This window comes from Triticum urartu, chromosome 6 (genome assembly GCF_003073215.2).
Source record: "Triticum urartu cultivar G1812 chromosome 6, Tu2.1, whole genome shotgun sequence".
NCBI classification, from domain to species: Eukaryota; Viridiplantae; Streptophyta; class Magnoliopsida; order Poales; family Poaceae; genus Triticum; species Triticum urartu.
Window position 1 is genome coordinate 481,367,371 of NC_053027.1, and position 13,767 is coordinate 481,381,137.

The 13,767-nt window shown below is 45.6% G+C and overlaps 1 pseudogene; it reads left to right on the forward strand.

Annotated features, from left to right (window-relative positions):
- Positions 1–9,582: 9,582 nt before the first annotated feature.
- Positions 9,583–13,023, forward strand: LOC125512450 (annotated as a pseudogene).
- The last annotated feature ends 744 nt before the right edge of the window (positions 13,024–13,767 follow it).

Below are 13,767 nucleotides of genomic sequence, written 5' to 3' on the forward strand. Positions count from 1 at the left end.
CCGTTTCATGAAGCATCCCTTTTTGCCCTTGCCCTCCTTGAAACTAGTGGTTTCACAAACCATCAACAATTGATGCTCCTTCTTGATTTCTACTTTTGTGGTGTCAAACATCGCGAATATCTCAAGGATCATCATATATGTCCTCGATACATTATAGTTCATCACGAAGCTCTAGTAGCTTGGTGGTAATGACTTCGGAGAAACATCACTATCTCATTTGGAAGATCAACTCCCACTTGATTCCAATGATTGTTGTACTCAGACAATCTGAGCACAAGCTCAACAATTGAGCTTTTTCCCTTAGTTTGCAGGCTAAGAAAAATCGTCGGAGGTCTTATACCTCTTGACGTGGGCACGAGCCTGAAATCCCAATTTCAGCCCTCGAAACATCTCATATGTTTCGCGACGTTTCAAAACGTCTTTGGTGCCTCAACTCTAAGCCGTTTAACTGAACTATCACGTAGTTATCAAAATGTGTATGTCAGATGTTCGCAACATCCATAGACAACGTTCGAGGTTCAGCACACTGAGCGGTGCATTAAGGACATAAGCCTTCTATGAAGCAATGAGGACAATCCTCAGTTTACGGACCTAGTCCGCATAATTGCTACTATCAACTTTCAACTAAAATTTCTCTAGGACCATATCTAAACAGTAGAACTAAAGTGCGAGCTACGACATAATTTGCGAAGACCTTTTGACTATGTTCAGGATAATTAAGTTCATCTTATGAACTCCCACTCAGATATACATCCCTCTAGTCATCTAAGTGATTACATGATCCGAGTCAACTAGGCCGTGTCCGATCATCACGTGAGACGGACTAGTCAACATCGGTGAACATCTTCATGTTGATCGTATCTTCTATACGACTCATGTTCGACCTTTCGGTCTCTTGTGTTCCGAGGCCATGTATGTACATGCTAGGCTCGTCAAGTCAACCTAAGTGTTTCGCGTGTGTAAATCTGTCTTACACCCGTTGTATGTGAACATTAGAATCTAACACCCGATCATCACGTGGTGCTTCGAAACAACAAACTGTCGCAACGGTGCACAGTTAGGGGGAACACTTTCTTGAAATTATAATGAGGGATCATATTATTTACTACCGCCGTTCTAAGTAAACAAGATGTATAAACATGATAAACATCACATGCAATCAAATAGTGACATGATATGACCAATATCATATTGCTCCTTTTGATCTTCATCTTCGGGGCTCCATGATCATCATCGTCACCGGCATGACACCATGATCTCCATCATCATGATCTCCATCATCGTGTCTCCATGAAGTTGCCTCGCCAACTATTATTTCTACTACTACAACTAACGGTTAGCAATAAAGTAAAGTAATTACATGACGTTTATGTTGACACGCAGGTCATAAATAAATTAAGACAACTCCTATGGCTCCTGCCGGTTGTCATACTCATCGACATGCAAGTCGTGATTCCTATTACAAGAACATGATCAATCTCATACATCACATATATCATTCATCACATCCTTTTGGCCATATCACATCACATAGCATACCCTGCAAAAAAATGTTAGACGTCCTCTAATTGTTGTTTGCATGTTTTACGTGGCTGCTATGGGTTTCTAGCAAGAACGTTTCTTACCTACGTAAAAACCACAACGTGATATGCCAATTGCTATTTACCCTTCATAAGGAGCCTTTTCATCGAATCCGATCTGACTAAAGTGGGAGAGACAGACACCCGCTAGCCACCTTATGCAACTAGTGCATGTCAGTCGGTGGAACCAGTCTCACGTAAGAGTACGTGTAAGGTCGGTCCGGGCCGCTTCCTCCCACAATGCCACCGAATCAAGATTGGACTAGTAACGGTAAGCATATTGAACAAAATCAACGCCCACAACTACTTTGTGTTCTACTCGTGCATAGAAACTACGCATAGACCTAGCTCATGATGCCACTGTTGGGGAACGTAGCATAAATTCAAAATTTTCCTACGTGTCACCAAGATCTATCTATGGAGTCATCTAGCAACGAGGGAGGAGTGGATCTACATACCCTTGTAGATCGCACGCGGAAGCGTTCAAGAGAACAGGGTTGATGGAGTCGTACTCGTCGTGATCCAAATCACTGATGATCCTAGCGCCGAACGGACGGCACCTCCGCGTTCAACACACGTACGGAGCAGCAACGTCTCCTCCTTCTTGATCCATCAAGGGGGGAGAAGAGGTTGATGGAGATCCAGCAGCACGACGGCGTGGTGGTGGAAGTAGCGGGATTCCAACAGGGCTTCGCCAAGCGCTGCGGGAGGAGGGAGAAGTGTCATGGGAGGGAGAGGGAGGCGCCAGGGCTTAGGTATTGCTGCCCTCCCTTCCCCCCACTATATATAGGTCCAAGGGAGAGGGGGGGGGGGCGCAGCCTTGGCCCTTCCTCCAAGGAAGGGTGCGGCCAGGGAGGAGTCCCTCCTCCCCAAGGCACCTCGGAGGTGCCTTCCCCTTTTAGGACTCTTCCTTTCCCTTATCTCTTGGCGCATGGGCCTCTTGGGGCTGGTGCCCTTGGCCCATACAGGCCAAGGCACACCCCCTACAGCCCATGTGGCCCCCCGGGGCAGGTGGCCCCACCCGGTGGACCCCCGGGACCCTTCCGGTGGTCCCGGTACAATACCGGTGACCCCGAAACTTGTCCCGATGGCCGAAATAGCACTTCCTATATATAAGTATTTACCTCCGGACCATTCCGGAACTCCTCATGACGTACGGGATCTCATCCGGGACTCCGAACAACTTTCGGGTTACCGCATACTAATATCTCTATAACCCTAGCGTCACCGAACCTTAAGTGTGTAGACCCTACGGGTTCGGGAGACATGCAGACATGACCGAGATGACTCTCCGGTCAATAACCAACAGCGTGATCTGGATACCCATGTTGGCTCCCACATGTTCCATGATGATCTCATCGGATGAACCACGATGTCAAGGACTTAATCAATCCCGTATACAATTCCCTTTGTCTAGCGGTACGATACTTGCCCGAGATTCGATCGTCGGTATCCCGATACCTTGTTCAATCTCGTTACCGGAAAGTCTCTTTACTCGTTTCATAACACATCATCCCGTGATCAACTCCTTGATCACATTGTGCACATTATGATGATGTCCTACCGAGTGGGCCCAGAGATACCTCTCCGTCACACGGAGTGACAAATCCCAGTCTCGATTCGTGCCAACCCAACAGACACTTTCGGAGATACCTGTAGTGTACCTTTATAGCCACCTAGTTACGTTGTGACGTTTGGCACACCCAAAGCACTCCTACGGTATCCGGGAGTTGCACAATCTCATGGTCTAAGGAAATGATACTTGACATTAGAAAAGCTTTAGCATACGAACTACATGATCTTGTGCTAGGCTTAGGATTGGGTCTTTGTCCATCACATCATTCTCCTAATGATGTGATCCCGTCATCAACGGCATCCAATGTCCATGGTCAGGAAACCGTAACCATCTATTGATCAACGAGCTAGTCAACTAGAGGCTTACTAGGGACATGGTGTTGTCTATGTATCCACACATGTATCTGAGTTTCCTATCAATACAATTCTAGCATGGATAATAAACGATTATCATGAACAAGGAAATATAATAATAATCAATTTATTATTGCCTCTAGGGCATATTTCCAACATATAAACTATTTTACTAGCCATAGATTCATCAAAATAAGCAAACAACACAGGAAAAACAGAATCTGTCAAAAACAGAACAGTCTATAGTAATCTGCAGCTAGAGAAAGATCTGGAACCCCAAAAACTCTAAAATAAATTTCTGGACGTGAGGAATTTATCTATTAATCATCTTCAAAAAGAATTAACTAAATAGCACTTTCCAAATAAAAATGACAGCAGTTCTCTTGAGCGCTAAAGTTTCTGTTTTTTACAGCAAGTGTAACAAGACTTTCCCCAAGTCTTCCCAACGGTTCTACTTGGCACAAACACTAATTAAACACAAAAAACACAACCAAAACAGAGTCTAGATAAATTGTTTATTACTAAACAGGAGCAAAAAGTAAGGAATAAAAATAAAATTGGGTTGCCTCCCAACAAGCGCTATCATTTAACGCCCCTAGCTAGGCATAACAAGCAAGAATAGATCTAGGTATTGCCATCTTTGGTAGGCAATTCTTCAATTAGGCATCTACCATCTTTAGGAATTTCTTTCTTTTTAATAATTATCGAACTTTTAGGCACAAGATCGAAAAATTCATTTGTAACAAATGGTTCCTTAATGATAGCAAAAAGATTGGGATGAATACTTATAGATTTGAGATCCGCATTTTCCTTACTAGAAGATTCAACTTTAGTTTTAGGAACATACATAAGCTTGGCAACTTTAGTGGAAGGACTTGGAGTATTCTTTACGGAAGAAAAAGCGGTTCCCAAGTTGATAATAATATCCTCAAGTTTGTCGATCCTAGTAGAATCGTGATTTATTTTCTCATTAACTATGGGTTCATTTTCTTTAATATTTTTTAAAGTAACTCCTACTTTAGATCCATATTGAGAGATTCGGCTGTGGATCTTTTTATCCAAATTTTCAATTAACTCTATGGTAGCAACCTTATTTTCAATAGTTTCAAGCCTTTGCATTACATGCTCCAAAGTTAATACAGTTCCATTAACCAAGAGAGGGGGTGAGCCAAATAAATCTATCATAGCATTATAAGAATCAAAAGTATGGCTACCCAAGAAGTTCCCTCCGGTAATAGTATCAAGAACATATCTGTGCCAAGGAGTAATGCCTACATAAAAATTGCGAAGGAGAACGGAAGTAGATTGCTTCCTAGTAGATCTATTTTGAGCATTGCAAATTATATACCAAGCATCTTTTAGATTTTCTCCCTCCCTTTGCTTAAAATTTCATTCTCGGGAGACAACGGAGAAGATAAGGGACTAGCCATAACGACAAGCAAACAAACTAACACACAAGCAAACAAAAAGCAAGCAGGCAAAAAGAGGCAAATAGAGAAAGAGAGGGAGGATAGAGAGAGAGGGTAAATAAAACGGCAAGGGTGAAGTGGGGGAGATGAAAATGAGAGGCAAATGGAAAATACTGTAATGCGGGAGATAAGGGTATGTGATGGGTACTTGGTATGTTGACTTTTGCGTAGACCTCCCCGGCAACGGCGCCAGAAATCCTTCTTGCTAACTCTTGAGCACTGCGTTGGTTTTCCCCGAAGAGGAAGGGATGATGCAGCAAAGTAGCGTAAGTATTTCCCTCAGTTTTTGAGAACTAAGGTATCAATCCAGTAGGAGGCTACGCGCGAGTCCCTCGTACCTACACAAAACAAATAAATCCTCGTAACCAACGCAGATAGGGGTTGCCAATCCCTATAAGGCCACTTACGAGAGTGAGATCTGATAGATATGATAAGATAATATTTTTGGTATTTTTATGATAAAGATGCAAAGTAAAATAAAAGCAAAAGGAAATAACTAAGTATTGATAGATTAATATGATGAAGATAGACTCGGGGGCCATAGGTTTCACTAGTGGCTTCTCTCGAGAGCATAAGTATTCTACGGTGGGTGAACAAATTACTGTTGAGCAATTGACAGAATTGAGCATAGTTATGAGAATATCTAGGTATGATCATGTATATAGGCATCACGTCCGATACAAGTAGACCGACTAATGCCTGCATATAGAGTATTAAGTTAAAAACATAGTAACGCCTTAAGCAAGATGACATGATGTAGAGGGATAGACTCATGCAATATGAAGAAAACCCCATCTTGTTATCCTTGATGGCAACAATACAATACGTGCCTTGCTGCCCCTACTGTCACTGGGAAAAGGACACCGCAAGATTGAACCCAAAGCTAAGCACTTCTCCCATTGCAAGAAAGATCAATCTAGTAGGCCAAACCAAACTGATAATTCGAAGAGACTTGCAAAGATAACCAATCATACATAAAAGAATTCAGAGAAGATTCAAATATTGTTCATAGATAGACTTGATCATAAACCCACAATTCATCGGTCTCAACAAACACACCGCAAAAAGAAGATTACATCGAATAGTTCTCCACAAGAGAGGGGGAGAACATTGTATTGAGATCCAAAAAGAGAGAAGAAGCCATCTAGCTACTAACCATGGACTCGTAGGTCTAAAGTGAACTACTCACACTTCATCGGAGGGCTATGGTGTTGATGTAGAAGCCCTCCGTGATCGATGCCCCCTCCGGTAGAGCTCCGGAACAGGCCCCAAGATGGGATCTCGTGGATACAGAAATTTACGGTGGTGGAATTAGGGTTTTGGCTCCGTATCTGATCGTTTGGGGGTACGTAGATATATATAGGAGGAAGGAGTACGTCGGTGGAGCAACAGGGGGCCCACGAGGGTGGAGGGCGCGCCTGGGGGGGTAGGCGCGCCCCCTACCTCGTGGCCTCCTCTTTTCTTTCTTGACGTAGGGTCCAAGTCTCCCGGGTCTTGTTCGTTGAGAAAATCACGTTCCCGAAGGTTTCATTCCGTTTGGACTCCGTTTGATATTCCTTTTCTTCGAAACCCTAAAATAGGCAAAAAACAGCAATTCTGGGCTGGGCCTCCGATTAATTGGTTAGTCCCAAAAATAATATAAAAGTGGATAATAAAGCCCAATAATGTCCAAAATAGTAGATAATATAGCATTGAGCAATCAAAAATTATAGATACGTTGGAGACGTATCATTCATCCGATGAGATCATCGTGGAACATGTGGGAACCAACATGGGTATCCAGATCCCGTTGTTGGTTATTGGCCGGGGAGATGTCTCGGTCATGTCTACATGGTTCTCGAACCCGTAGGGTCTACACACTTAAGGTTCTGTGACGCTAGAGTTGTTATGGGAAATTGTATGTGGTTACCGAAGGTTGTTCGGAGTCCTGGATGAGATCCCGGACGTCACAAAGAGTTCCAGAATGGTCCAGAGGTGAAGATTTATATATGGGAAGTCTAGTTTCAGTCGCTGGAATAGTTTCGGGGGTTATCGGTATTGTATCGGGACCACCGAAAGGTGTCCGGGGGTCCACCGGGTGGGGCCACCTGCCCCGGGGGACTTAATGGGCTGAATATGAGAGGGAACCAGCCCCTGGTGGGCTGGTGCGCCCCCCCAAGGGCCCAAGGCGTCTAGGGTTGGAAACCCTAGGGGGAGGGGGCACCTCCCACCTTGCTTGGGGGGCCAGTCTCCCCCCTGGCCGCCCCCCTCTAGATGCATCTAGGGGGACGGCCCCCTCTCCCCTTAACCCTATAAATAGAAAGGGGGTGGGAGGGCAGCCGCACCCCCTTCACTGGCGCAACCCCTTCCTCCTCCAACACCTCCTCCTCCTCCGTAGTGCTTAGCGAAGCTCTGCCGGAGAACCACGCGCTTCACCACCACGACGTTGTGCTGCCGGAGTTCTCCCTCAACTTCTCCTCTCCCCTTGCTGGATCAAGAAGGAGGAGACGTCCCCGGGCTGTACATGTGTTGAACGCGGAGGCACCGTCCGTTCGGCGATTGATCGGATCTTCTGCGATTTGAATCGCCGCGAGTACGACTCCATCAATCGCGTTCTTGTAACACTTCTACTTAGCGATCTTCAAGGGTATGAAGATGCACTCCCTCTCTATCGTTGCTGGCATCTCCTAGATTGATCTTGGTGACACGTAGGAAAATTTTGAATTATTACTACGTTCTCCAACAATTAGGGTGAATCAATTTCAATGGAGAAAAAGGAGGTGAAGCGGAGCTTCAAGTCAAGCCGGGGGCACCGCTATGAGTGGCAGTGAGGCATGGGGCCACATGCGAGGCTGAGCATGGACGAGCCGGAGCTGGTGACGAGGCAACTAGTGGAGGTGGGTCCACTGGTTGGCTGGTGCAGGTGGGGGACCTTGAGACGGCATGACGAGTGGCAGCGAAGCGTGTCGTTGGAGCCAGAGGAGAGGTAGTGAAACCTGGAGGCGAGCAATGGAGGAGGGACCGTTCAAAGAGAAAAAAAGCTGGAGGAAGAAGGACAACTGTTGGATCTTAATCCAAACAAATATCGAAAGTACACTTATGCAAAGTGAATTTCAGGCGACTTAGTCCTTAATTAACTAATTTATTAAGTAGGGATGCATGAGCATGCATCAAAACATATGAGTATGTATTTCCTCCATTTTTGTTTACTCAATTATCTTAAGTCAAATTTTGTAAATTTTGACCAAGTCCATAAAAAACATATTAACATCTATATACTTTATCGGTACTATTGGGTTCATCGTTCAATATATTTTCACACCATATATATTTGTTATTGTAAATTTTTATATTGTTCTCCATAAATCTGGTCAACTTTATAAATTTGGACTTAAACTAAATTAAATATGCAGAGTAAATTTGGACGCAGTGACCTGGCTCCCAGGTGTAGATGCTCCCGCCGGTGAACAGTAAAATCGTAAAAATAACAAACAAATTTAAAAATCCAAATAATTTAGGCATGCAAGATGCTCTAATGTGTGATGCTCATGTCAAATTTGGTGGTGTTTGGACATTTGAGTAGCTCTCAACAAAAACAAAATTCAGGCTTGTGAGAAAGTTAAAAAAAATGCATTGTTCGGAGCTCATTTTGTCTTTCTGCCACGAGCTTCTGGAATCTCATTTACCCATGATAGTTTGCACCCTGACACACTCAAGCATCTTGCAGGAAAAAAAACTGAATTTTTAAATTTTTTATGGTAATTTTACTGTTCATCAAATGGAGATGAGCCGGGGCTCAAATTGAATATTTGAGTAATTCTCTACTACTCAAAATTCAAACATACGTAAGGTTCCTCTTCCTGTCAGGTAAAACTCTTTATCAACCGTTTTCCCCCTCCCACCATGTACCTCCACCGATTTGTTTCGTCCAATCATTTTTTGTTCACCACACCATAATTGACCGTACCTTCACGTACGTCCCACAATCGCATCAATTAACTTCTCTTTTGCACCACCGCATCAATTCCACCTTAATTAACTTAACTTTTGCATTAATTTCTTATATCACGTGATTTACTTACCTTACATATTAGTTCCATAATTTAAGTAGTACTCCACGACAATGCATGACACATCCCAGATTTTTTTTTATTATTTGGGTAAGTTTAGGTTATTTGTTGTACACGTTTGATTTGTATCGGCTCACATGTGTTATGGAATTAGGAGATCATGCCCGAATCTATGAGAATGCCTGGGTTTTGAAAAGTTTGGATTTTCTGAAAATGTGATTCATATATCTCCTTCTTCTCATTCTGACTTAGCCGAAGAAGCCAAGCTGCAGACTCCACGATAATCCTGACAGGCTTGCCAGTTTATTTTTAATCTATTATTGTCGTGCTGAAAATTATTTGGCACCATAGCAATCGCACGGGTAATTATACCTAGTAAATAAAAACAGGGGGAGTGGCAAGGTGCATGGACGACAAACATGTCAGTCAGGAATAGTGAATCCACATGTTCTATGAGGCAATAGCATTATCTGTAGTAACTGACCTTAAGTGCGTAGGCAGATGAGGACCCTACCTGCCGGTGGCTAGTACTACAGTATCTTTTGAAAACGTGGTGGATCGTCGTCCAGCATCATCCAGTACACCCAGTACTGAGTACACCCTGCACAGATTTGGAGCTAGGCAGCTAGCTGCTTCATGGAAATGGCCAACCGAACCGTCCAGTACGCCATGGTCAGTGCGCTGCGCCCGTACCTGCTCAACTACCTGCTATGGCTCCTGGATCGATCCGCCATTTTTCTCTTCTCCTAGTATAAGAAATTTGCTCCATCGCATTTCGACGTCCATAGTTTTTGTGTGGTTGTTGGCATGCACGCAGGTGGATGCCTTCACTGGCGAGCCGTTCAAGGGCAACCCGGCGGCGGTGTGCCTCCTGAAGGACGACGCCGCTGCCAATGACGACAAGTGGCTTCAGTCCGTCGCTGCGGAGTTCAACGTATCCCAGACGGCCTTCCTCTTCCCCCGCGATGGAGGCTCCAGCTCGTCGTCCACCCCGCGGTTCCGCGTCCGCTGGTTCAGCCCCACCACCGAGGTCCCGCTGTGCGGGCACGGGACACTGGCGTCCGCTCACTTCCTCTTCACCGCCGTCCTCCCGAAGCAGCACGACGTGATCGAGTTCGTGACCGAGTCCGGGATCCTGACCGCCCGGAAGGTTCCCGGAGCAAGTTCGCGGCCGCGGGTGACGGAGGAGGAGCAGGGGAAACCGTTCATCGAGCTGGATTTCCCCACGAGCGATGTTTTCGTGGACTGCAGCTCCACCCACGAGCTGCCGTCCATATTCCTGAAGGCCACGCCCATAGTCGGTGTTCACCGAGCAGCAACCACCGACGACTTCATCGTACGTATATAACTGCCTCACCATTGCTCTGTCAAGAGCATTCTGATACCAATCTGAGCAATGCTACAAGCACGGGCACATAATACGGATTTAACGGGAAAGCTTAGCTGGGATAATTTGACCTCAGGGTGGACGACACGAGCAAGCTTTTCGGCCCGCTCGTGGCCTGTTCAGGACCGGACGGTTACGGTCCAGGATCGGTAGAAAATCTGGTCGGTCCGGGCTGCAATTTTCGGCCCAAGAAACTGTCGGTCCGGTCGGGTCTTTAACCGAGCCGCTCAGTCGGACCGAAAAAACGTAGTCACCGCCGCTGCCGTGCCTCGTCGTCGTGGCCACCGGCAGCCCCCGTGTGAACCATCATGTCCACGAGCTTCCCCTCTCATCCCTTCTTCACTTTCCAATGCGCCATAGCCTCTTGACGCCACTCGCCATCGCTGCCGTGCGCGCACCGGCGCCGATATGATGTTCTCGACCATGGAATCGACCCCAAACCTGGCACCAATCCTGCCATGGCAACAGCACGTACACCGGTTACCAGCTGCCCCAGCTATAAAAACGCGTCGCCGGCACAACCAGGAATAACTGGACATAATCCCAACGCTCTGAAGGTGAAGCCACCGCTGCTGTTCGAGGAGTCCCTCTGTGCTCGTGGGGATTTCTCACGCACTTCAGTTTCGTTAGTTTCGTCAGTGTAAGAAGGAGCAATAGGAGAGAAGCAGGTCGTATGTTCATGTATCTATCGAGTGTTACAAATGTACAGAGAAGAGGAGGATGCAGGTGCGGCTACTACGCTAACAAACTCCGTAACAAACTCATCTAGATAAGCTCGTGCCATCATGCAATAGAGACTAGGACTGGTAGTTACGGAGAGAAAGAGAGAGAGAGTTACGTTGGTTCAGTTTCAACAGGTTCAGAAAATTCAGTTTGTTGGTTTCGCCCAAGTTTCAGTTGATAGCTAATTTCTCGTGCACGTAGGCGCTCGCGCACGTCGTCCACTTCGTCCCATCAGTCATGCACGTACCCCACCTCGCCGCTGCACTCGCACACATCGACGCCGGTAGTTGTTGGCCGGTCCATTCGGTCCAGTCGGTCCGGCTCGGGCTTTGTCAGCATCGGTCTGGTCCCCCAAAACAGGACCGCTCGCCTCCTCGGTCCGGTCCGGTCTGGCCCGCCGGCGGTCGGTCCAAACGACGGCTCGGACCGGGACCGGACCGGCCTGGACCGTGTCCACCCTGATTTTGACCGGAAGAAATCAGTGTGAAGGGCCATGGCCCCTGAAATTCAGAGGGGTACTCTATAACAAAATATTAGACATTTTGTAGTTCAATTTAAACTGCAAAAACGTATTATATTTAGTTATAGAGGTAGTTTTCTCTTGCGGGTGTATAGTGGTAGTATTTCTTTAGAGAAATATAAAACTATATTCGCCAAATCATAAAATTCAGAACTATGGCAAAATCGTGGCAACCTGCAACGAAAACTGAGGGGCAGTAGGCTGTGACGGCGTGGATAAACCGGGTAGCAGCTGCTGGAGTACGCAGTATCTGAACCGTCTGGTTGAGACTTGAGAGTGGTGATTAGTATTTAGGAGCTACAGTATTAGGGTTGTTCCACAACATGGGATAGTTGGACTGCTTCTGACTCGAACGGTCCAAACAACGTTGGAGTTAGAATTTTCTACACCTATTTGCTGAGCATAACAACGGATTTGCAAACTCGACTCCTATGAGGTAGCAGATCAGGCAACTATGCTATACATCTACATGACAAAAGAATCTGCGCGTCGTGGCCTTTTTCAGGTAGAACTTTCATCGGGAGAAGAGGTTGCTGATGTCCTTCCTAACTTGGAACAACTTAAAAAGTGTGCTGGCAGAGGTGTCATTGTTACAGGACAGGCGCCACCTGGATCTGGTTATGACTTCTTCTCACGATTCTTCGCCCCGAAAAAAGGGGTAGACGAGGTGATCTTGTAAACTTTCTATAAGTTGAATACATATATACCATAGTACATGAAGCTTGTTTAACTTATGGTCTTCTTTCTTGAGTTAGAAATAGCAACACACCTACATTTAATTTTGGAAAGAAAATTAAATTACGGCCATATTGTCTATGGAGAATATACCAGCTTCTTTCATATCTCATAACCCATCGGCATTGTGCTACATAACAGGACCCTGTTTGTGGCAGTGCACATTGTGCTCTAGCACCATTCTGGGCCGAAAACTGGGCAAACGAAGACTGACGGCGTTTCAAGTATGTCTTGACTACCTCTATGACCAACTGGATCATTCTTTTGATATGCATGTGTTTGAAAAAATTGCTAAAATATGTGCTTAATCATCTTAAATCATTCGTTTACCATGTATCATCAGGTATCTAAAAGGACCGGAACACTTTATCTGGAGTTGGATGCTGCAAATCGGAGGGTAAAAATTCAAGGACAAGCCATTACTGTGATGGTTGGAACACTCCTAGCTTAGCTAGCTAGCATATATTTTCCATCTATGTATGCTTTGAACTACGGTGTCACAACAATGCATGGTTACATTTGTTGTTTTATGTTGTTTTAACACTAACGGTCTTACTCCTGTAGGAGTACATATTCCGTGGTGAATTTATTGACTGGTTTGGTATCGTAGCTGTGTTGATGATTTTCTCTATTAACTCGGTGAAATTTATAAAACATAACTTAGGGCAAAACTTATAAGCCTTTTATTTCATATTTTAGAATGGATGAAGTAAAGTAGACACCATTCTTCTTGGTTAATAGTCAAACAAATGTGGCAAAAACTTTTGCATTCCTTTGAAAATTTTGTTATTCTGAATGATGCTCATGGATCTCATTTAATCAGGCGCACACACACATTTGATGTGCTTATCAATTAGTACAAATTATTCCAGTTATAACTTGCTAGCTATCTTAAGAAAAAACTCAAACCTAGCTAATTATTACTTGGAAGGTAATATCCAAACCGGCGGCGGGTAAAAGTTTCGGACATGCTCTCTGAGATCCCAGATTTTCTTCATCGTGCCGTCCTTGAGGCTGTACACCCCGACGGGAGTGGATATTTTCCGGGGACGACGGCCTTTTTGGGAGCCTCGACCGTCCTGGCGGCGTTCGCATTCGCGTTGGCTTTCTCGGCCGTGGCGGCCTTCCTTCGCCTGGCGGCGGCGCCCTTGCTTGGGCCTTTTGATAAGGGCCTTTAGTCCCGGTTGTTACACGAACCGGGACAGATGGGTCTCCACGTGGCCGGTGCGCCGAGTCCAGGCAGGAGGGCCTTTGGTCCCGATTGGTGGCACCAACCGGGACCAATAGGCATCCAAGCGCCAGCATTTCAGGGGCTGGGGTTTTTATTTTTTTTGGAGGGGGGGGGGGGTGGGGGGTTTTGGGGTTTAATTTAGGT